Raw genomic sequence first — 24,521 nt, forward strand, 5'->3', positions numbered from 1 at the left:
GGTGTTCATCATCTGCACTTGACCTACTTACTCACCGCACAGCTGACACTGGCTCCTCTCTCGTTACAGATTTTGCAAAACCACGCCCCCCTTGCCACACCAACGTCTTCTCCGCAAATACAATACAGCAGCAAACACAACAACTTCGCGATTATCCATGATCCAGTGATACACGTTTGAGAATGAGCGCAACTTTTATTTGAAATATTTACAAACGCTCGTTTCAAGCAGGAATCCAATTCATTTGCTCACGGTAATGATAATAATAGGTAATTATTCTTTTTTCCCCCTGATCTAATGTGACCAAAACGGTTATAAAAATGCTGTCATTATAAAAGGTTTCTTCAATGTATTGTTTGTTTTTTCTGTTTATTACATTTAATGTTGTGACACTTCTCTTCTCCCTGCTACGTCAGAGCGGCCAGAGCGGCCAAAGTGTTTTGGACAAGCGTCCTTGGCAGGGAGGCCAGAGCTTTTTTGTCAATCAAGTCGGCGGCAGTGTGAACTAAAGTGCTGCATTGGGATTGAGTCCCGCCGGGTCCCACGGGACCCAACGCAAATCTCGCGGGAGCGGGCGGTTTGAACTTTGCTGCGGGCGGGAATGGGCGGCTAAAAAAAACCCTGCGGGATCAAGAGGTAGCAAAGATGTAGACAGTGGTACGCCTGCATTAACTTCACTGTTGTTGAGATTTTCCCAGAAAACGACGGCTCATTCATTTAAGAAAGAAGTTGAAGAGGGACCCTCAAAAGATCTGCAATCATGTATTTGTATGTATTTATTTAAATCTATTTATCTAAATGTATTAGAAGATGTAGAAGAATAGAAAAACAGCAAATAAATAAAAAATAAATAAATACATTTAAATAAAAAAATAAATTAAATAAAAATACTTTTAGATAAATAGATTTAAATAAATACAAATACATGATTGTATTTGATCCTAAGATACGACTATCTTTTAATGATCAGTGCGTCAGATGCAGGCCAGGGAAACAAAACAAACAACCCCATGAAGCTCTTTAATAATAGCAATACATATACGTGTTTTTTCCTGCGGGACGGGAGAAGACACAAAATCAATGCATCTCTATTATTGTGCGGGAATAAATTCTAACCAGTTTTGCGGGTGCGGGCGGGAGTGGACATACATATTGCGGGAGCGGGCGGGAGTGTAACACATACGTTGCGGGAGCGGGCGGTAATGGTCAGAAATTCGGCGGGAAGTCCTGCGCAGGTCTCTAGCGTGAACGTACAGATAGTGCATGCTGAAGGTCCTGGTCTGATGGGGCCAGCACGACAACATCATCCGCAAAAAGCAGAGACGCAATCTCGTGGTCCCCAAACCGGACACCCTCCGGCCCCTGGCTGCGTCTAGAAATTCTGTCCATAAAAATTATGAACAGAACCGGTGACAAAGGGCAGCCCTGCCGGAGTCCAGCATGCACCGGGAACAAGTCTGACTTACTGCCGGCAATGCGAACCAAGCTCCTGCTCTGGTCGTTCAAGGACCGGACAGCCCTTAGCAGGACCACAGGACGACGCGAGGGACACAGTCGAATGCCTTCTCCAAATCCACAAAACACATGTGGATTGGTTGGGCAAACTCCCATGAACCCTCCAGCACCCTGAAGAGGGTATAGAACTGGTCCAGTGTTCCATGACCGGGACGAAAACCATATTGTTCCTCCTGAATCAGAGGTACTACTATCGGCCGAATTCTCCTCTCCAGTACCCTGGCATAGACTATCCCGGGGAGGCTTTGTGAGATCTGCTTACACTTATTACATTTAGGGGCCAACCTTCATGGTGACGCTTTACCTACAAATAGTGCTTTTTCACACAAAACATTATATGAAATCGCCAACTCAAACAATATTTTTTAACTGCCATGAGATGTTTTAGATGTTTTTATATTGAGCTAATATTCTCTATTCTCTAAATGTTTCTGCATTTTTACCTTTTCATTATTATTTGTTATCATTTGTTAACGTTATTTGTTACATTGTTACATTGGCATTGTTACCTTCAAACATGGGGATTCAAGACTGTAATTTGACTATAATTCATATTTGACTATAATTCATATAATTTATATAATTCATTTGTTTCATATGTGTCAAAGTCAAAGCTTTATTTGAAAATTCAAGATTTTGAAATTCAAATGTTCAAATTTTAATAACAGGCAATGATCAAAAACAAGTTACAAAACCCAAGAAACCAAGTTTGGTACAAACCAAAGTGCTTTATACTAATGACAGTGTAGATGCAGTCAATAATGGGGATGGTGAATGGTTATTGGCCAATTGGTGGGTTGGCATCACAATACGTATTATATAAGAAATTGTACGATTTGGGTTGTACAAAAACAAATGACTGAAACTTAAACCTAGTCCAAACCCTTACTCAAATTCATAATTAGAATATTTACCTGGTGTTTAACAAAGTCTCCTTTACTTTTTTCATACTAATTCTTAATTCGTGGACATAAAATCTTGTTTTGTTTAGTTTTTTCTTCCTGCATGTTAAATGCGGTGCTCTGTAGTTTTTACTCAGTTCTGTCATGACAACTCTCCGGAGATTGGTACTGTAATAGAGATTTGCATGGTAATGCACGTGGCAATGTTAAAGTATTTGGTTTTGGCAGAATAGATCTGCTACGCTGCTGCTGCTGCAGAGCAAGTACTGAGACTTGCTACTGCCAATACATTTACAGACATTGCTGTGAGCATGTAAGACATGCTGCTGCTGCTGCACATGTAACATACATGAATTAACCCCTGTAGCAGATCTATATGGGTGGAGCTGGGTGAGGTGGAGGGTTTCTGAAAGGGCGCTGCATACTGGTACCAGCAACACCCCGGGATTTGTTTGAATGCTGAGCCACAGCTTATTTGATGCTGTTGCAAAAGCAACCAATCAGCTGTGCCATGTAGATAATAATGTGATCACTACCAAATGAGTCAAAGACTTATCAGCCTGCGCCATCTAGAGCTTCATGCCAGAACTAGGTATTTTCATAATTCTTAAAATTTTTAGTCAGTGTTTGACAAATTTATATATATATATATATTAAGACCTAATAGGATTTGTTTTGTGACAGCTGCTGCACTGTATCATAGAGATACTACTCATAACAGGATCAGAATAGTGAAAATTGGCTTGCTCACACTACAGGCAAATCATGTCCTCTTGAAGAGTCAAATCAAGATGGCAACTGCTGCCTCTTTGCGTGTGCCAGACCAGTCACTTCTGGGAGTTATGCCAGGCCTTGATCAACACTGCTAATAAGTACAAACCAAACTTGTGATTTGTCCTTTCAATACCCTTTGCAGATGTTAAACTGCACTGTTGGCTTGCTTTGTTCAAAAATTATGTTCCTTAATATTTTTAATAAGGCCTCATTCATAATTTCATTCAGATTAATAAAACTAAAATCCAAGAACATTTAATGCGATTTACGATGTGTCTTGATAAATTATGTTGCACTCCGTAGGACTGAATTTTACCATCTTATACTCTTTCCAAGTTCTATGGAAGTCCAGCGTTCCATCTTTCCTCGATTGTATGATGGTCCAGCCCCCACCAGCACTATCCATGTTGCAATAAACCTAGTAGCAGATATAACAGGATAAGACAGCGGCTTCTGGCATTTCTACTCTTCAAATTCAGAGATTTTATCTCCATCATTTAGAACAGTGCATAAAAACGCTCTCGGTTACTAAAGTAACCTCGGTTCTCTCTAGATGAGGGAACGAGTGTTGCGTAAGCTAGCTTACGCTATGGGGAAAGTCCCTTTTCTAGAGAATACTGAAGCCAAAAATTATCATAATTTTGCATTAATTTAAAACGCATTGCTGCACAGTGCAGACCTAGGCGAAGCAGCTCGTGCGCCTATTGGTTGCTCTGCGGCAACTGCTTTAGCCTATCGATGGTCTGTACGTGTAAGCACCAATGAGGGCACGGGTGCCCTCGCGCGTCACGTCCCGCCAGAATGGGGGTGGCTTATGTGTATATAAGCCAAGTCCAGATAGGATGTTCTTTGGTTTTTCACACTGAAGCGAAACCAGATCGTAGCACAAGCACGGCAGGGTTACACAACATACGTTCCCTCATCTAGAGAGCCCTACAAATATCCTGGAGTGAAACCCCACTGGACCAGGCCCATGAAGAGGCCATTTCTCTGTTTGAATGGGCTCTGATGCTTAAGGGGCATTGAAGGCCCTTAGACCTATAAGCCAGCACGATAGCGTCAACTATCCATCTGGAAAGAGTCTGTTTCAAGGCGGCTAGCCCTTTGCTGCGGCCACCGAACGAAACAAGAGCTGTTCTGACTGCATGAAAGCAGCAGACCGCTCGACATATATCCTCAATGCCCTGACCTGGCAGAGGAGGTTAATGTCATTTTCGCCGTCAGACCCAGATAGGGCTGATAGGGAGATGACTTGCGCTCTGAATGGAGTGGAGAGCACTTTGGGGACATAGCCAGGTCTCGGTTTGAGGACAACTTTAGAGTCGTTAGGCCCAAACTCCAAGCACGTCGCGCTTACAGAGAGCGCGTGCAGGTCACCCACTCGCTTAACTGAAGTGAGAGCCATTAGGAAAACGGTTTTAAAAGATAGAACCCGCAAGTCCACTGACTGCAGGGGGTTCGAAGGGACCATTCTTCGTGGTGTTCAGGACCGTGGAGAGGTCCCAGACCGGAACCATAGGGGTTCGAGGAGGGTTTAGTCTCCTAGCACCCCTAAGGAAGCGGATGATAAGATCGTTCCTTCCCAGTGACTGGCCGTGCAGGGGTTTCAAAAACGCCGCAATGGCCGCAACATACACTTTGAGCGTGAAAAGGGACCTGCCCTCGTCCAAAAGCTCTTGTAGGAAGGAGAGGATCTCCGTAATGCTGCCGCGTTGTGGGTCTAGGTTTCGGGGCTGAGCACCAGCTAGAAAACACTGACCACTTAGAAGCGTAGAGCCTCTAGCCTGTGTGATAGTATTAAGCACATTTACTGGGAGATCAGCGGATACCCGTTGATGGCCCACACGTGCAGGGCCCATAGTTTGGGGTGCGGGTGCCAAATCGCACCCCTGGTCTGAGAGAGAAGATCCCTCCTCACCGGAACAGACCACGGGGCCGTGCTCGATAACTGCATCAGCTCTGGGAACCAGACTTGGTTCCTCCAAAGCGGTGCCACATGGAGCACAGAGCAATTGCTCTCCCTGATTCGCCTGATTACCTGGGTTAACAGCGTGACTGGGGAGAATGCATGGAGGGGGAGGCTGGGCCAGTCATGGGCCAGCACATCCCTCTTTTTCGAGAGAAAAATTGGGCAGTGCGCATTCTCTGATGACGCGAAGAGATCGACTTTCGCTCTGCCGAACCGGTCCCATAGCAACTGAACCACTTGGGAGTGCAGGGACCATTCCCCTGGGGGAACGTTGTTCCTGGACAGCATGTCCGGACCCACGTTTTGACAGCCCGGCACGTGTGCCGTTGTCAGTGAGCGCAGGTTGTGCTGAGACCACACAAGGAGGCATTCTGCCAGCGTGTGGAGGCTTCTTGATCTGAGACCGCCCTGGCGGTCTTTTTATTATATAAATTAGCCAATCGTCCAGATAGTTCAATATTCGCATCCCCTGTAGCCTTCGGGGGGCGAGCGCCGCGTCCATGCACCTCGTGAATGTGCAAGGTGCTAGAGACAGGCCGAATGGCAGGACAGTGTACTGATAGCTCTGGCCCTCGAAGGCGAATCGTAAGAAAGGCCTATTATGGGGCGATATCTGAAATTGAAACTAGGCATCTTTCAGATCGAATGAAATAAACCAGTCCCTTGGGCGAACTTGCGCAAGGATTTGTCTGGTCGTGAGCATTTTGAATGATCTCCGCCAAAGGGCTCTGTTCAGGCATCTGAGATCTGGAATGGATCTGAGACCACCATCCTTCTTGGGAACAAGGAAATATCTGCTGTAGAAACCTGACACGCTCTGTGTCAGAGGGACGGTTTCTATAGCTCCTTTCCCCAGCAGTTTCGCTATTTCGGCACGAAGTAGGTGTGCTACTTCGTTTCTCACCGTAGTTACGACCCTGGCCCGAAAGTGCGGGGGTCTGTAAGCGAACTGCAGCGAATAGCCTCGCTTTATGATGTTTAGTATCAGTATAGGTGCTAGTATTCAGTATAGGTGCGCAAGCTGCTTCGCTTAGGTCTGCACTGTGCAGCAATGCGTTTTAAATTAATGCAAAATTAGGATAATTTTTGGATTCAGTATTCTCGAGAAAAGGGGCTTTTCCCGTAGCGTAAGCTAACTTACGCAACACGAGAGTACTCTCGTAAGAGAACCTGAGAGTAAGCATAGAAATGTATGTTTTTTAAGGAAGATTGTGCTTTGAGTGGAAAATTATAGTTTGTGCAGTTACAATGTAAAAAAAAAAGTAAAATTTAATTTGGTCAAAAAATGCATTGAAATTACAGATCTTCACAATTTTGAATTAAGTATTAACTAATTTTAGCCAGCTGAATTTTTTTATAGTATATCTCTCTTTCACTAATATGGGCACTGCACTGACCAGGTCAAATATGATAATAGGCATGCCAATGACAGCATTTGATCTCAGAAATAAGTTATGAGGCCAGTGCAGGTAGTGTAAGTTCTGGAGTGCAGCATTTACCCAGCTGTTACTCTGAGAGTTCAGCCAAGAGTATTTCCAGCTCTTGCTCTTCCTGAGCCAGTCAATACCTATTCCAGTGTAAAGTACTCTGGTACATAGATATACTGTAGGCTGATAACACCAGAAAAACAAACAAACACAACATTTCTGGTTTATGTGTACGACCATGACTTCATTCAGTGTGTCACCCATGGTTTATTTGGAGTGTATGCTCTACACTTTGGAAGTATTGCGAAACTTAACAGCCATTAATGTTTCTATATAGCCTATTAATTAAAGTTTTTAGGCCTAATAATTAAAACAGTAACACTTTAAGTTACACTATATAGTAATATAAATTATGCATAATTGCATGCAACTAACCCTAAACCAAACCTGAATCCTAACCCTATAGTAAGTAGTTAATTAATATTACTCAGTACTTAAATGTATTATTACTGTAACAAGGACACCTTAAAATAAAGTGTAAGCATTAAACTTATCATAACGTGTCATATATTGAAAAAAAAAGAAATGCATAGCAAACTAAAAACGTACATGGCAGCACTTTATTTTACCGTGTACCTGTTACACATCTTGCACATGATATAGTAACAACAGTAAATTATGCATAATTACAAGCAAATAACCTTAAACCAAAAGCTAAGCCTAACCCTAATTATATAGTAAAGTAATGATTAATATTATTCAGTACTTATTTGTATAACTACACTGAAACTTGTGCACCTTAAAATAAAGTGTAACCACTTACACTTTAAAACAGAGATGACATAAGTTAGGTTATGTTGGTTTAAATAAAAATGAAGTGTGTAGTGTATAATGTCATACTGCTCAAACAAATTGAAATTCTCAACCCAAACTCATGAGAAAAGTGACTATTTTAGGAGTAGCCATTTTGATTTTTAGGGGGAAAGCATGAAGGTCAAACCCTAACATCTAAATCTAACTCTCAGTGGGATGTAAGCAGGTCATACGAAAATATATGAATGAGATCGAATTCGCCAATTCACCAACTCATTGCCATAAGAGTGTGTTGGTATTGTTGAAAGTACCACAAAAAAAGTGTTCAGATTCCGAAGGAAATGACAACAACAAATGGCTTATTTATAGTTGTCTCTGCACATTAAGGTAGGAGAAACTATTTTAAAACTAAGAAATGCTCAGTTTACCTTAGAAAAGGAAAAAAGTGCTGTACACGTCCACCATAACACATGACAAATGCAACACTACTGGCCTCACTACTGAAGCTGTGTTATCAGATCCCATTTAGACTGACCTTATGCATGTCTTGCATGCCAATGTAGATGGTGTAAATTCCACTCCTGTTAAATCCAGCCCTGAAGAGTTCGGCACAGTCTCTGTATTTTATCATATCATCCATTTGTTTGAAAACATTTGGACTCACTGTTTCAAACAGGCATGGATAAAAATAAGTAAAGAATGTGTAAAAATTTTGCAGAGAGAGAGAGAGAGAAAACAAACGGGTTTGTAAATAGGCAAGCTAACTAAACACAAATAAAGGTTGTCCTAGTCTTATGGATATTAAAATTAGATGTTTGCTCAATTCAGTGTTGGGCTACCTACTGAATCTTAAAAGCCTTAAGTGAATGAACAAATCTCTCTATATATATATATGATTTGCTCTAACTGCTCAGTCTCCTATATCAGTACGTGGAGGTTGAACAGGGACGTGAGAAGTGTGCGACTCTGTTACTTTTCACACAATGTTTCAGATCCAAGTAAAACTTGGCAGCAAAAGAGATTCCCTTTCAAGGGAACTCGAGCTGCGTCAAGCTGTGGGAACGCCTCTGCATGTGTGCGTCATGAAGCACGTATGGAATCAGTCCAATGGAGAGACGGAACGTCATAGGCGGGTGACGTCATCGACCAGGAAACTCTAAAGCACCCCCAAAACACAAGCGCGACAGCTTTTTTGCCTTCAGTAAGCGCTATATGTGGATCTGTCTCAAGTGTTTTTGTCTGTCACTAAGCAGGAGTTTCACTATTTCAAAAAACTATATATATATATATATATATATATATATATATATATAATATTGAGAGACAATGGCGAGCGAACAACAATTTAAGAAGTGTGTTCCTCCCTGCTCGCGCTATTTAACGAGCTACACACGGGGTAATAAGTGTAATAAGTGTAATAAGTGTAAGCAGATCTCACAAAGCCTCCCCGGGATAGTCTATGCCAGGGTACTGGAGAGGAGAATTCGGCCGATAGTAGTACCTCTGATTCAGGAGGAACAATATGGTTTTCGTCCCGGTCATGGAACACTGGACCAGTTCTATACCCTCTTCAGGGTGCTGGAGGGTTCATGGGAGTTTGCCCAACCAATCCACATGTGTTTTGTGGATTTGGAGAAGGCATTCGACTGTGTCCCTCGCGTCGTCCTGTGGTCCTGCTAAGGGCTGTCCGGTCCTTGAACGACCAGAGCAGGCGCTTGGTTCGCATTGCCGGCAGTAAGTCAGACTTGTTCCCGGTGCATGCTGGACTCCGGCAGGGCTGCCCTTTGTCACCGGTTCTGTTCATAACGGGGATACACACAGCTTATGTGTTGTTCGTTTGGGAGTGCAGCATGCCCAGTCAGCTCTCGAGGGGGCTGATTGTGAGCATTGCGAGCGTTTGCCTCTTAGAACGCTCCGCTCCCGCCGATCACTCTTTGAGGAGAGTGGTTCGGTTCGCGATCCCGCTTATGCCGAGGCTGAGCGGCGACGTCATTCGTGGGGATCGCAGATGGATCTGACAGCGGGGCTGTTCTGAGGATCTGGATGTTGTTAGTCTGGATGCGGGAGATGTCGATGATTCGCCATCTCGCTCTCCCGAAAGTGAGGAGCTTATGGAGGTGCTCACTCGTGCTGTTTCTAAATTAAGCATTGAGTGGCCAGCTGTTAGGCAGGAGTCTAGAGAAAAATCTAAATTAGATGAAAGATTTTTGCCTTCCCGTTCTCAACCTCCACGCCGGTGCTTGCCCTTCTTCCCTGATCTCCACACAGAGGTTTCGAGATCGTGGAAAAAGCCGGTCTCTTATCGTGTTTTTAGCCCTCAAACTTCCACTTATTCAAACATTGTGGGGGCTAAATCTCATGGTTATGGGGCGATGCCCAAAGCAGAAGACGCGCTTGCTAGTCATCTTTCTGCTGAAGCTGCATCTTCTTTTAAGGCACCACTTTTACCCTCTAAGCCTCTTAGAAGTAAGTCAGCTTTAGTGGGTAAGGCGTATTCGGCGGCCGGTCAAGCCTCGGCGTGCCTGCACACGATGTCCATCTTGCAGGCATACCAGGCTGACTTATTAAAGGATGTGAGTGACACTCAAGAGGTCAGCACTGACGTAGTTCGCGAACTGCGTCAGGCTGCAGATTTATCTCTGCGCGCCACCAAGGAGTCGGCCAAGCTAATGGGCCGTACTATGGCAGCCCTGGTGGCCGCAGAGAGGCATCTATGGTTAAATCTCTCTGGTATGAAAGAAAAAGACAAAGCTTTTCTTTTGGACGCTCCGCTCTCTCCTCATGGTCTTTTTGGTGATTCTGTCAATACTGTCATAGATAGATTTCAGGAAGAGAAGAAACAGTCGGCAGCGTTTCAGAAATGTATGCCTCTTAAAATTCATGTCTCCGGTACTGCTGGGCGGGAGCAGTCCAGGCTGTCAGTCAGCTCCTCACATAGGGCGCAACAGAAGCAGAGTGTCGCGTCTCGTGCTCCCCCTTCCAAACAGTGGGACCAGATCTTCTGGCAAAACTGATCTGAGGACAGTTATTATGGCAAAGAAGGCTTCGGCAAAGAGGAAGTACTGACGCCACTGGCGTCAGGATGCTGAGGGTGGTCCCTGCCGTGGGAGAGAGGTGTTCACCGCATTACACGGTGCCCGCTCTTCTTCGGTGCCCTCAGGGGCCCGTTCTGCCAACCCCGCCTTCATGACAGGGCACAGACGGTCCCAGCGAGCGCTTTCCCGAGGGATGCTCGCCCCCTCTGAGGAGGGTCTCAGAGCAGTTAAGCCAGTCGTTCCCTCCCGTTCCGCCGTTACAGGGCGCTGTGTTTGCTGCTCAAGTTACACCAGAGGCCAGTCTCGAGAGACTGGTACCCTTAGTAGTATTTCTGGCAGAGTGGAAAAGCCTTCCAAAAATATCTCAGTGGGTTCTGCACACAGTAAAAAAGGGTTATATTATCCAATTCAGGTGTCGTCCACCAAAATTCAGAGGGGTTCTGCCCACAGTGGTGGGCCCCGAGCAGGCTCTGGTAATGGAACAAGAGGTGAAAGCGCTCCTTCAAAAGGGGGCTATAGAACGGGTTCCTCCTCCCAGGTTGGAGTCAGGTTTTTACATCCGATATTTCATCGTTCCAAAGAAGGATGGGGGGTTGCGTCCAATTTTAGATCTGCGCCTGTTGAATCGCTCGGTAGGGAAGCTAAAATTCAAGATGCTCACTATCAAGCAGATTGTGTCACAAATCAGATCCGAGGACAGGTTTGTCACGATAGATCTGAAGGACGCGTACTTCCATATTTCCATCCTTCCACAACACAGGAAGTTCCTGAGGTTCGCCTTCGGGGGCGAGGCGTACCAGTACAAGGTTTTTCCATTTGGCCTAGCTTTATCTCCCCGCACTTTCACGAAATGCATGGATGCAGCTTTAGCGCCCCTGAGGTTTCAGGGCATTCGTATCCTCAATTACATCGACGATTGGTTGATTTTAGCTCAGACAGAGCAGATGGCGGTTCAGCAGTGAGATGTTGTTCTCGCTCATATGAGAAAGTTGGGGTTGAGGCTGAACGCAAAGAAAAGTGTATTATCTCCTTCTCAGAAGACCACTTTTCTGGGTGTCGTTTGGGATTCAATCTTGATGCGGGCGCGACTTTCTCCGACCCGCATCGCTTCGATTCTTTCAGCTATGAAACAAGTAAAGGTAGGCCAGCTACTCACTGTAAAACAGTTTCAGAGACTGTTGGGTCTGATGGCTGATACCTTGCGGCCTGTTGTACATGAGACCACTGCAGTGGTGGCTCCGGACCAAGGGATTCTCCCCGAGGGGAAATCCCCTCCGCACGATCAAAGTCACGCGGCGCTGCCTTCGTGCTCTGGTCATGTGGAAAGAAACCTGGTTCCTATCCAAAGGGCCTGTGTTGGGGGCTCTTTGTCGTCGCGTAACGCTAACGACAGATGCTTCCCTCACAGGGTGGGGGGCGGTCATGAGTGGTCGTCCGGCCCAAGGTCTGTGGCAGGACCATCATCTATCATGGCATATAAATTGTCTAGAGATGTTGGCGGTGTTCCAAGCTTTGAAACACTTCCTAGCAGACCTCAGAGGTCATCATGTGTTAGTTCAGTCAGACAACATGTCGGTGGTCTCGTATATAAATCATCAGGGGGGCCTGCGGTCGCGTCCACTTTACAAGTTGGCCCGTCAGATCCTCCTGTGGTCCCAGGGGAAGTTACGGTCTCTGAGAGCTATGTATCTTCCTGGTTATTTTAATGTGGTAGCAGACTCCCTGTCGAGGCAGGGGCCGAGGCCGGGGGAATGGAGGCTCCACCCCGAGGTGGTGGAGCTCCTTTGGTTGAGTTTCGGTCGCGCCGAGGTGGACCTATTCGCTTCCAAGGAGACAACGCACTGTCATCTGTGGTTCTCCATCAGTCAGCCAGCCCCTCTGGGGTTGGACGCTCTGGTACAGCCGTGGCCGAGGTCACGTCTGTATGCTTTTCCCCGGTTGCTCTGCTACCAGGAGTTCTGGAGAGGGTTCCCCGGGACGGGTCAGCCTACTTCTTGTAGCCCCGTTCTGGCCGGCCCGAGTATGATTCGCGGACCTAATATCTCTTCTGGACGGCTCTCCCTTGGAGATTCCGATCAGGAGGGATCTACTCTCTCAGGAGGGCGGTACGATATTTCACCCCCGCCCAGAGTTGTGGAAACTGTGGGCTTGGCCTCTGAGGGGGCCCAGCTCATAGAATCTGGTCTCTCAACTGAGGTTGTTGAGACCATCCTTCACTCCAGAGCTGCGTCCACGAGGAAGTTATATGCCCTGAAGTGGAAACTTTTCACTTCTTCGTGTGCAGAACACCGGCAGGACCCAGTTAACGGCCCAGTGGGTGCAGTGATGGAGTTTCTGCAGGAGCGTTTCTCTGCAGGGTTATCCCCCTCCACACTAAAGGTGTATGTGGCGGCACTAGCTGCTTTCCATGTCCCTTTCAGTGGAGTTTCTCTTGGGAGACACCCACTTATAACTCGCTTCCTTCGTGGCACTTTGAGGCTGAGGCCTGCAGTTCGTACGAGGGTGCAGACTTGGGATTTGGCCATTGTACTAGAGGGCCTTTCTTTGGCCCCCTTTGAACCTATTGAGGAAGTAAAAAAATTTTCTCACATATAAAACTCTTTTTCTGCTTGCAATCTCCTCACTTAAGAGAATCTGAGATTTGCAGGCCCTGTCGGTTGCACCCTCGTGCCTGGAGTTTTCGCCTGGTATGGTTAAGGCTTTTCTATACCCTAGACCAGGTTATGTCCCTAAAGTCCCTACTAATGCTGTTAGACCTACAGTGCTGCAGGCTTTCTATCCTCCTCCTTTTGTGTCATCAGATCAGGAGAAACTTAACCTTCTCTGCCCGTTTAGGGCGTTAGACGCTTACGTCCACAGAGCTGCCCTGTGGAGGAAATCAGAACAGTTATTTGTGTGCTTTGGGCCACCCAGGAAAGGGTGTCCCACGTCTAAACAGAGAATGAGCAAGTGGGTGGTTGAGGCCATCTCACTTGCTTATGAGTCGGCTGGTCAGCCTTCACCTTTGGCTGTACGAGCCCACTCTACTAGGAGTATGGCTTCTTCTAAAGCATTGTTGTCAGGAGTATCGCTAAGTGATGTTTGTGATGTGGCTGGGTGGTCCTCACCGCATACATTTGTTAAGTTCTATGAATTGGACTTAAGTTCCACTCCTGGGGCGCAGGTGCTCTCGTCCTCTGTGCGCTAGTTCCCACATGACGGTCATTTGCTCCTATGGCGACGTGGGTATTGGCGTTCCCACAGCTTGACGCAGCTCGAGTTCCCTTGAAAGGGAACGTCTCGGTTACGTATGTAACCCTAGTTCCCTGATAGGGAACGAGACGCTGCGTCGTTCTGCCATACTCCCAGCATGCCCGTTAGCGCTTCCTTCAGGCCTATCAGAAGCTGTCGCGCTTGTGTTTTGGGGGTGCTTTATAGTTTCCTGGTCGATGACGTCACCCGCCTATGACGTTCCGTCTCTCCATTGGACTGATTCCATACGTGCTTCATGACGCACACACGCAGAGGCGTTCCCACAGCTTGACGCAGCGTCTCGTTCCCTATCAGGGAACTAGGGTTACATACGTAACCGAGACGTTATCTATAGTCTGCAACAACCCTGATGTGGGCAGACAGATTTAAAGTCTACGTGATGTAAAGCAGACAGATTTAAAGAAATTAAGTACTGTAAGAGATGTGACACAAAACTGTCAGTGCAAAACAATACTGAGTGTTTGTGATCTCACAAATGTTCTTCTGAATGTTCTACTGATTTGTTCCCTAATTTTAGTTCCCTTGGCCACAATGTGGCTAAATTAAAACAAGGGAACAAATTAACAAGTTTATTCCCCTGAATGTCATGTGCAATACTCTGTTTTATAGATATACAATTCCAATTTGTTTCTCCAATTTGTGTACCTTTGTTCTTGGAGCACAGTTTCAACAGATCATTGATGGTACTATGCATTTGTAGTTGCTCTCGGCAGAGGGCGCTGTTGTTTGTGACGACCTGCTCTAGATTGATCTCCAAGCTCTGTATTGATGAGCTCTGGGATTCCAGGAGTCTCTGAAGCTCTGTCCGCTCACCCTTTATCCAAGCCAGTTCTGCATGGTGACGTGCCTCCATGTTAAGAATACGCTGCTCTAGAGTACTGAACACAGACACAGACATGAATAGGACAAAGTTGCATTTGACAGTGACCAGAAAACAAAAAAAATTACAAAGTAGAAAAGTGTCAAAAAAGGTGTCAGTGAAAAATACCCTGTTTTGTCCCAAAGTTGGTTGATCTCACTGGTTTGCCAGAGGAGTTTGTTCTCAAGTTTGTTGGAGGACAGAGCGTTTTCCAGTGACTGAATCTCAAGTCTAGAAGTCTGAAAATCTGTCATATAATGACATACAGCATTTGATGTGTTTTAATGACAAATTAGAGACTTTTCAGTTTCATAAATCCCTGTGGCCATCAAAGCACTGTTAAAAATAGGGTGTTTCTTATTATGTAAACTCATGATTTCCCAAGAATATTTATTAGGCAATATTAGCATTTTTTAGATTAATGTTTTTGGACGTTTTGGATATGCATTCACACCTTTGTCTCCGTGTCTGTTAGTCTCCTGATGTGTTGGATGGACTGGGAAACTAGCTTGGTGCTCAGATCCAGCATGGTTGTCATTTCATTATGTAGAGCAATATTCTGCAGGTGTGTTGTGTCTTTTGTCAGACTGTCCATTACACAGACCTCAATCTATATGCAAACACACATATGCAAAGAGAAAGAATGAATAGGAGCATACATTATTCATTGTGGTCTTTATATATGGTCACATACAATATATCTAAATACTTGCAGCTGTACTTTAGGGGGCAACTGTATGATATTGAATCAGCCTAGTATTGAGCAGCTACACACTCTGAATAAGACTGTATTTATTATATTTTACTGTCAATTTTCTCAGTTTAAAGTGTAAAAGTGTAGAAAAAACAATGAGGAATCCTAATCGTAATTCCTTAAACACCCAGAGTATCATTAGTAATGTCTTTTTGTAAAATATTTTTTAAATATGAGGCCCTCTACCACATGTTTGAGAGGGAATGGAGATAAATACTCTATTGAACAACGAATATTGAACTATAAACTCCAGTTAAAATAACAAAACATCTGCGAGAGTCTATTTGGACAGAATAGACAAAGTCTATTTGCAATCCCATGTTGGTGATAAAAGATAGATGTGTTTGTTAGCTCTGGCAACCTTGTGCATGAAAACTAAGCTTTGTGCAGTTGTGCTTATGCAGATAGTTCCACAACATGATGAACTGTGTTCGGCTGGATCACTTATATGAAGGCAGTATAGTCCACTTTTGACTGTCTTATCTTGACTGATTTCTCCCAAAAGTTCTAAATGGGTCAATGACTGGTATACACATATTCTGAAAAGCATGATTTTCATTTTTTTATAAAAACGAAACATACAAGGAAAAATAGAACATGATTTTACAGAGGGGAACCCTGAAGACCCACATGAATGTGTCTCAGTGTCAGCAAGTCTCTTACGATATAAATAATCTTACCTTTTAATAACAAGTCAAAGCTAGTAAAATGTATGATATGGTTCAACTGATGATACAATTTGATTTAAATTACATTCAAAAACTTTTGAAATTAGTATACCAGCACCTGTTATTACTTTGTACTTGATGGTAACTTCACAAGACATTTCAGAGTTATTAAATTGGAAAATGGTATAAAGGCTTTTCAAAACCTAAAGAAACCAACATGAAAACACTTCTAAGATCTTTTCACATGTTATCATGTCTAAGTTCAATCATTTTTGATCTGACACATTAGCTGCGTCTCAATTCAGTGGCTACATGCTTCGAAGGCTGCATGACCACAGTGCCTCGACGAAGGCTGTCCCAATTTGAAGGCTCCTGCGAATGTGGCCAACAAGTGTGTCTTTCTTTCCCTGGGCCCTAATGGATAGAACTTGTGGATTCTTCACAGCCTAGCCTATCCCAAGACTCATTGTCCAGCGGCCCCAAGACTCATTGTTACAACTTACTCAAATATATATAAAATAAATCTTTAAACCTGTTCAAATATTGACTTACATCTTACAAGAGGCAAATTTATAGATAGTTTATACTCTTTATTATGTACATAAATGGACAGAGGTGAACCTATTTAGACTATTTAGGTTGTGAACCAGTCAAAAGCAGGGTTCACAAGTTTACTTGCTTACCAATAATACTCTTACAGTTTACTATTACTCTCTCAAGCCACTCTCTAGTTAACCGTATAAGTCTCACACTTCTGCTTTGTGTCACCACTGTGTTCATGGACTTTTCAGTTAGTTGTCATTTGTCACATGTTCCTTTTTTCAGTTTCCCACCACAAGTCTGTCATCCTGGTTACCATCATTAGTTCTGGGTCTGTTCCATCGGCCAAGCATCATCGTCGCCGCCAGGGGATAGTCGTCCCATCATCACCATCCCTGTGTCTCACTATCCGGCCTTTACCACCTGTATTCAGTCGTCCTGCCATCACCATCCCTTCGCCTCCTCCTGCCACCATCCCTCCTTTTCTGCCTCCCCGCATCATTCCACAATCTGCTCGCCCCAAACCCTTAATATTAATATTTTACACGTTCTGTGGTTTTTGTTTTGGTCTGTGTGATCTCGCCCACTGCCAGTTCAACCAATAGTATTTCGACACCCGGGATGCCAGTTGGCAGGAAACACAGCTTTTTTGCAGCCTTGGAAACAAGCAAACAAACTATACCAGATTAAATAAACCATTTCATTATGAACATTGCTTTGTGTACACTGTAGGGACAGAAAAGATGCAATTCAATCTAATAAAAACATCTTTTTCTTTCCATGGCTAAATGCTTGATTTTGTGCACCTGCTAGTAACACTTATTTGTTACAAACTGAACATATTTACAAATGCAATGATATTATGATGCTCACTGTTAGTCTTCCATCACAAAGATTATTTGAAAACATCCCACTGAGTACAGCTACAGTTCTGGTGCATTCTCTGGGTTCCTTATCAGCACTTTATACAGTGTTTACAGGAAGAGATATTTTCAGCTGCTCTCAGTGAGATGAAGTCCAAGATGCATAAATACTCACTGCATTAAAGTGATAGCTTTATGTCCTCTGGGCCTGGAGTGTATAACACTCAGCTGAAGTGTTGTAACAGGATGTGTTTATCTAGTGCCCTGCATCCTAAGATTGTTCTAGCTGGACCAAATAGCAACAGGCAGAGATTAAACAGGTCACTATCTTCTTTCAGAGCATGTCAGTGGTTAGAGAGCAGGGGCTGTGGTTTGCAGATGGTGAGGACAAGAACACTTTTCAGTGGGTCAAGATAATGCAGACTCACTCAGATGCATTAGTGTATCATCTGAGGTAATTATCTCAAATTGTGTATTTTTTTAATAGAGTTCTGAGGTGGAAATGATGCTGATGGAAATTACATTTTAATGATTTTTGCAATACAATTTTTAACTCCTTTGTCTTGCATAATTTGACAAACAGCTTGATGTTGAATGATCACAATAAAAAAGGCACTGGTAGATGCTATTTACACTAAGTGAAAATAGCAGTATTTCTTTGCGCTATGCTATTTGCACTAAGTGTAAATAACTATTTGATTAGTGCAAAATTGGTAAGATAGAAATGATGCCACAATTCTGAGTTTTGTTTTTATTCCTTTTTTATTGTATTATTATTTCTAGAATTTTTTTAAATGGTTAAGATTAATAAACAATAATTTAGTTTTATAGTGGGTTTTCATAGATTATGGCTAAAAGTCTCAGTCTCCCACAAAGGTAAAACACTAACATCTAGAAATAAAGTGCATTTGAAAAGAATTTAAAAAAAACTCAATTAATGTATCCAAATCACATTTTAATGTAATCATCATATAACAAAAATAAAGAAAAATCAGTTCGCTTTAATAAAATCAACTCCTAAAATTGAAGAAACAACCAGGGGGGAAAATGGTATTAAACTATATAAAAATGGGTTAATCAAAGCGTCACAAAATAAAAAAAAAGGTGGCATGTCAGGTGGATTTCTTTTTTAAGACCAAAAATATATACACATTTAGGGATACAATGGCAGTATGAATGTTTATTTTCATTTTTTTCCATTAATTATTAGTCATTAGTCTGAAAATATGTATATTTCAACCAAAAAAAAATTATAAATCTGGGCATCTGCTGTGGTTTTTCAATCTTCAGTCCTCTGATTTTACATAGAATATCCTAAGGGATTGCACTCACCGCTAGCTGGTTTGGCTCACTGGGATTTGAAATTGGGGAATTGGGGACAGAGTTTGTTTTCTTAGGGATGGATCATGTCTCCCCCCAGAAACACATAACCCTTCCCATTGGGGCGCCTACTCATTAGAGAAAGTCCTGACAAAGCACTTGACCGATAGGAATGCATAAAATCAATTTTGAAGGTGTGGAAGAGCCATGTCATATTGAAATCAAGAGGCAGTACAGCAGTCCAGTTGTGTATACAATGATGAGAAACACATTCTCATTGGTCTCATTGGTCATTGCAAGCAATTTCTGAATTTTTTGTAACATATTTTGAAAGTTTTCTGTGATGGTAGGTAGTGTTAGGGTTAGGAGACTGATAAATAAATAATGTTGATAAACAAACACCAGGGGTAACACAAGTTAGCAAAGTTAAAACAGCACCGCTAAGATGTCAAAATCTGCTTCCTAATATACAATAGAACACATTTATGTGTATGTAATCATTTATTCTTAATGTCTTGCAGATCCACGAAACTTCACTAGACAAACCGGACTCATGCGAAAACTTAATTATTTTCAGTTTGGGTGGATTGATGGTAAATTCATATGAATTTGTACAAATAGCATGATGGTCCACCCCTAAACCTAACCCTCAGTTGGGTGTCCACAGAGAGTAAAAAAATTATGAATGACATTGTATGAATTCATGCGAATACCAATTCACCAAAGTGTAAAATACACTGTAAATTTGACATTAACAGTAAAAAAAAAAAAAACTTACAGCTGTGCTTGCCAGAACTTTGCAGAAATAAATGATAACAACATTTTAAGGACTATTGAACTTAAATTATCATAAAAAATATCATAACATATATGTTTCATTGACTGAAATAACCAAATTACTGTCAAATTATGTTTTTACTCTGAAATTATGAGAATACCTGTTCTTTTTCTACAAAAATGTTACTGTAAAGTTACATGAAATGTCCCTTTTGTAAATACAGGGTTTCATAGAGTAAGGGCATTTTTGCTTGACATTGAGACTGAACAGACACAGAAATTATGTATTGTAACTGAGCCTGAAGTGTTTAATTCTTATTTATGTGAGCTCTGCCCACTTTTTAATGAACACATTTATAGCTAAAATAAATTCATTCTACAACTTTCCACAATTTATTGGTGCATTAAATGTGCTTAAATGAAATGGATGAACAGGGTCGTAGCCATCATTTCAGAAGTGAGGGGAAAAGAAATGTCAGGTGTGATACGAGTTTTAATCTGCCCTTTGTCTAATTGACAGATTATTTTTCTTATCTCATCTCATGCTTTTATTTCGGTAAGAAATCACATACACCGCTGGATAATAACCACTAATATCTATAATATTTGCCCCTATATTTTCCTATATAAACACTTGTGCATTAAGTTTTTCAAAATTTTATACAATGTCAAAAAAAATCACGTTCCTGCAGAATACAGCAAAAAAATATACAGTATAGGTTAGGAAACATTACAATTGTTAATGTTTTCGAATTAATGCTCTTTTGCTCTCCAAGGTTGCATTTATTTAATAAAAAATACAGTAAAAACTGTAATATTGTCTTACAATATTACAATATATTGTAAAATGGGATTTATTCCTGTGATCAAAGTTGAATTTTCAGCATCATTACATCAGTCTTCAGTGTCACGTGATCCTTCAGAAATCATTATCATAACTGATTTGCTGCTCAAGAAACATTTCTGATTATTATCAATGTTGAAAAAAGTTGTGCTGCTTCATGTTTTTGTGGAAACCATGTAATAAATGCAAATAAATGCTGTTCATTAAACTTTCTATTCATCAAAGAATCCTGAAAAATAAAATACATCATGGGTTCCACAACCGTTTTAAGCAGCACAACTGTTTTTAACACTGATAATAATAAGAAATGTTTCTTGAGCACCAATCAGCATATTAGAAGGATCATGTGACACTGAAGACTGGAGTAATAATGCTAAAATTTTTGCTTTTATCACAGGAATAAATACATTTTAAAATATATACGTATACATAGAAAACATTTTAATTTCTAATAATATTTGTAATAATATTGCGCAATGTTTAAATTACTGTTTTTAATACAGAGCAACTATATTAAACCCAGCTAATTATTAAACCCAGCTTAAACCCAGCTATTACCGCTAAGTAGCTATTACAACATTATATAGTGATCTTAATCATCCAACTTTTTGTAAGCTAATAACTTAATAAGAGAAAGTATGAGGCAAGTACAGTACACAGCATAAATGATTACACCCCATCTGAACATAACATATGTTCAAAAAATAAAAATGCATTCATGCTGCCAGAACCCCTTTCACAATTAATAGAAAATATAATGAACCACTCAAAATTGACATAATAGTAACACAGCATAAAAACAAAAAGCTTACACAACAACTCTTGCTTATTGATATAAACAAGTAATGTATCTTTCATCCAAAGCCCTTGTTATATTTACAACTATTTAATGGATACTTTTTACATTCTGAGGTTCTCAGATCCAATTTAATTTTGGTTGGATAAACGTAAATAGTGGTAAATAGGGGTGTAGTGGTAACGTAGTGGTGAACTACAGAAAATATGACTTTGCATTCCCATTTTTCTCCAATTTCTTTTAGATTTTTTAATGCCAATAACACAAATCATAGTGTTATAAATATAAAATATAAAAATTTATAAGAATTTTGGTAGATTTACAATGCTAATAAACATGGAAATGCGTCTGTTACATGTATATGTGTTTCCCCCTTTCTAGTGTTTTTGGTTCTGTCCTGTGTCCTAGTTTTCCCGCTCCTCGTTAGTGTTCAGTTATACCACCTGTTAATTAGTCATTATGAGTTCATTTGTCCCAGCTGTGTCTCGTTTTCCTTGTCTGTCCTGTGTATTTAAGCCCTGTGTTTCAATCTGTTCCTTGTCTGTCGTTGTCGCTAAATGCCTGATTGTTCCGTTCCTGTTCGCTCTGAATCCTGTCCATGTAATATCTTGTTTGTTTAAATAAATACTGCTGCTATTGAGATCCAGTTTCTGATTCTGCTTCAACCAGCCCGTGACAGAACGACAGACCCAAACAATGGATTTTGCAGCAGTGGAGAGCCTCCTTCTCACCCAGGAGGATCAGTCCCTCGAGGCCCACACACAGAGGTATTTGTACTTAGTACCGTATGTTCATTATGATGACACCAGCCTCTGTGTGTTCTTTCGGGCAGGTCTCAACGCTGAGACCAAAGCACGCCTGCCCGGAGTTGGGCCTCGGTGGAACTTTGTGAAGTATGTGGAGTGGGTGCTGTGGCATAATGGGTCTTTGTTCACTGTTGGGCACTGCGACAGCAATGAAGAGTCTCATCCCGCTGAGACCGCACAGCCAGAGAATCTTCATGTCATGCCAGCCATCAGGCCCAGTACCGGATCGGTCTATGGGCAATCAAAATTAATGTCCAGCGTGATGGACCGCTCTTGTCAGAGAGCCATGAAGATTGCCCTGCCAGACTCCCGCCCCGCCGAGACCACCCAGCCAGAGTCTCTTCCCGCCGAGCCTGAGCTCTACGTCAGTCCTGCCGAGCCTGCGTTTCACATCAGTCCTGCCGAGCCTGCCCTTCACGTCAGTCCTGCCGAGCCTGCACTTGATGTCAGTCCTACCGAGCCTGCACTTCACATCAGTCCTGCCAAGCCAGAGACTAGTCGTGTCATGCCTGCCGAACCAGAGACTGTTCACGTCATGCCCGCCGAGCCAGAGACTGTTCTCGTCATGCACGCTGAGCCAGAGACTGTTTACGTCATGCCCACCGAGCCAGAGACTGTTCACGTCATGCCCGCCGAGCCAGAGACTGTTCACATCATGGCCGCCGAGCCAGAGACAGTTCACGTCATGCCCGCCGAGTCAGAGACTGTTCATGTCATGCTCACCGAGCCTGTCTCGGTCCCAGAGCCTGTCCCTATGTCTGTCACTCCCCCCAAGGAAATTTGATTTTTTTTTTATTTGGCGCCTGAAAAATCTTTTCTGCCACGGCCGCCCGAAAGATCCTCTCTGCCATGGCCGCCCAAAGGGTCCTCTTTGCCAAGGCCGTCCAAAGAGTCCTCTACGCCACAGCCCCCTGAAGGATCCTCTCTGCCACGGCCGCCCGAAGGGTCCTCTCTGCCATAACCGCACGAAGGGTCCTCCCCGCCATGGCCGCCCGAAGGGTCCTGTCCTCTATGGCTGCCCGAAGGGTCCTCTACGCCAGTGGTTCCCAACCTTTTTTGGTCTGAGACCCCCTTTTTCCCAAAAAAATATTTTAGGGCCCCCCTTCACATTTAATGATATTATCGCTCTTGTAAGCTTGCAGCAAGGATGACAAAATATGTTGTTTTCAAACAAATGGTATATTTACTATAACCAGATATGTTTATGCACAAATAATAGCCTATATTATTGAAAATACAATAACAAAAACATCAGTAGGCCTGTTGTAATTTAAAAACTGCAATGCAAAATTGAAAAAATATTTTCAAAAAAAATATTCCCACTGGTGTGTAGGTAAAAAAAGAAAGAATATAGGCTATTATTAAATGACTGCTGTCTGGGGCCTCAATACTTGCAAGTTATTTGTGAGGCTTTATCAATGTGGGGCTTTATTTTTTACGTTTTTGGCTCTTTAGCGAGCTATAATAAACTTGCGTTTATTAACAGAATAATGCGTCTTTCAGAAGAACATTGTAGCCGGAACTACTTCTCTCTGTGTAGGTCTATGACGAGTCACGCAGGTACTGGGCTACTCCGCAGCGGCAGCGATCCGAACCAGTGTAAAATAGTCCCAATGTAAACACTTATTATAGGTGTACCATAGTGGTTCAGGATAAGACAAAAACACGGATTGATAGATTCATGATGAACTCGCTCATTATATAAATTTTGAACAGGAAAAAGTTAAGGACTTTTATTTAATGCTCATTGCTCCAAACTTTTCAAAATATGACGCGACCCCCCACAGAGCTCGCTGAGGCCCCCTTGTGGGCCGCGACCCCCCTGTTGGGAACCACTGCTCTACGCCATGGCCGCCAAAAGGGTCTTCTCCACTATGGCCACCTGCACAGCCAGCTCCACCCTGGTAGCCTGCACAGCCAGCTCCCCCTGTCAGCCTGCACAGCCAGCTCCACCTTGGTCACCTACTCAGCCTGCTCCGCCCTGGAGGCTTCCTGCTCCGAATTAGCCACACCCTTGTCAGCCTCCCGGGCACCCCCCCCACCCACTGCTATTGATGTGATACGGAGCGAGGTCGCGCCTTGCAGGAGGGGGGACTTCTGTTACATGTATGTCCTGTGTTTCCCCCTTCCTAGTGTTTTTGGTTCAGTCCTGTGTCCTAGTTTTCCCGCTCATTGTTAGTGTTCAGTTACATCACCTGTTAATTAGTCATTATGAGTTAATTTGTCCCAGCTGTGTCTTATTTCCCTTGTCTCCCTGTGTCTCGTTTCCCTTGTTTTCATTAAAACAGTAAGTCCCACCCCTCGACTGCCAAAAATAAAAGTGTTCGAGCGAGCAAAAGCAGCAGGCGAGAGAAGATCAAGATGCAGCAGCAGCAATAAAAGTAGCAGCAACAACAGTAGCGTAGCAGATCTATGCCGCCAAGACCAAACATATAACATTGTCATACCCATTACCATGTCAATCACTCCGAGAGTTGTCATGACAGAACTGTATTTTTGATCAAATAAATGCAGCCTTGGTGAACAAAAGAGACTTCCTTCAAAAACATTAAAAAGCTGTCAATCAGCACTGCATTATCCATATACTTCATTATCAATAAATACCTT

The 24,521-nt window shown here is 42.9% G+C and overlaps 1 pseudogene across 1 annotated transcript in view; it reads right to left on the reverse strand.

The window, feature by feature from the left end:
- The window catches only part of LOC143716068 (angiopoietin-1-like), a 39,301-nt pseudogene that overhangs the window by 12,382 nt on the left and 2,398 nt on the right, over positions 1 to 24,521 (reverse strand). The window contains exons 2-6 of the transcript XR_013195943.1: positions 14,980 to 15,156; positions 14,676 to 14,785; positions 14,333 to 14,565; positions 7,936 to 8,063; positions 3,508 to 3,609 (exon numbers count right to left, since the gene is read on the reverse strand). The product of XR_013195943.1 is annotated as an angiopoietin-1-like (transcript). The remainder of the gene's footprint in view (positions 1 to 3,507; positions 3,610 to 7,935; positions 8,064 to 14,332; positions 14,566 to 14,675; positions 14,786 to 14,979; positions 15,157 to 24,521) is intronic.

The sequence above is a fragment of the Siphateles boraxobius genome, unplaced genomic scaffold (assembly GCF_051911475.1).
Source record: "Siphateles boraxobius isolate OS27281-9 unplaced genomic scaffold, OSU_SipBor_1 12, whole genome shotgun sequence".
NCBI lineage: Eukaryota > Metazoa > Chordata > Actinopteri > Cypriniformes > Leuciscidae > Siphateles > Siphateles boraxobius.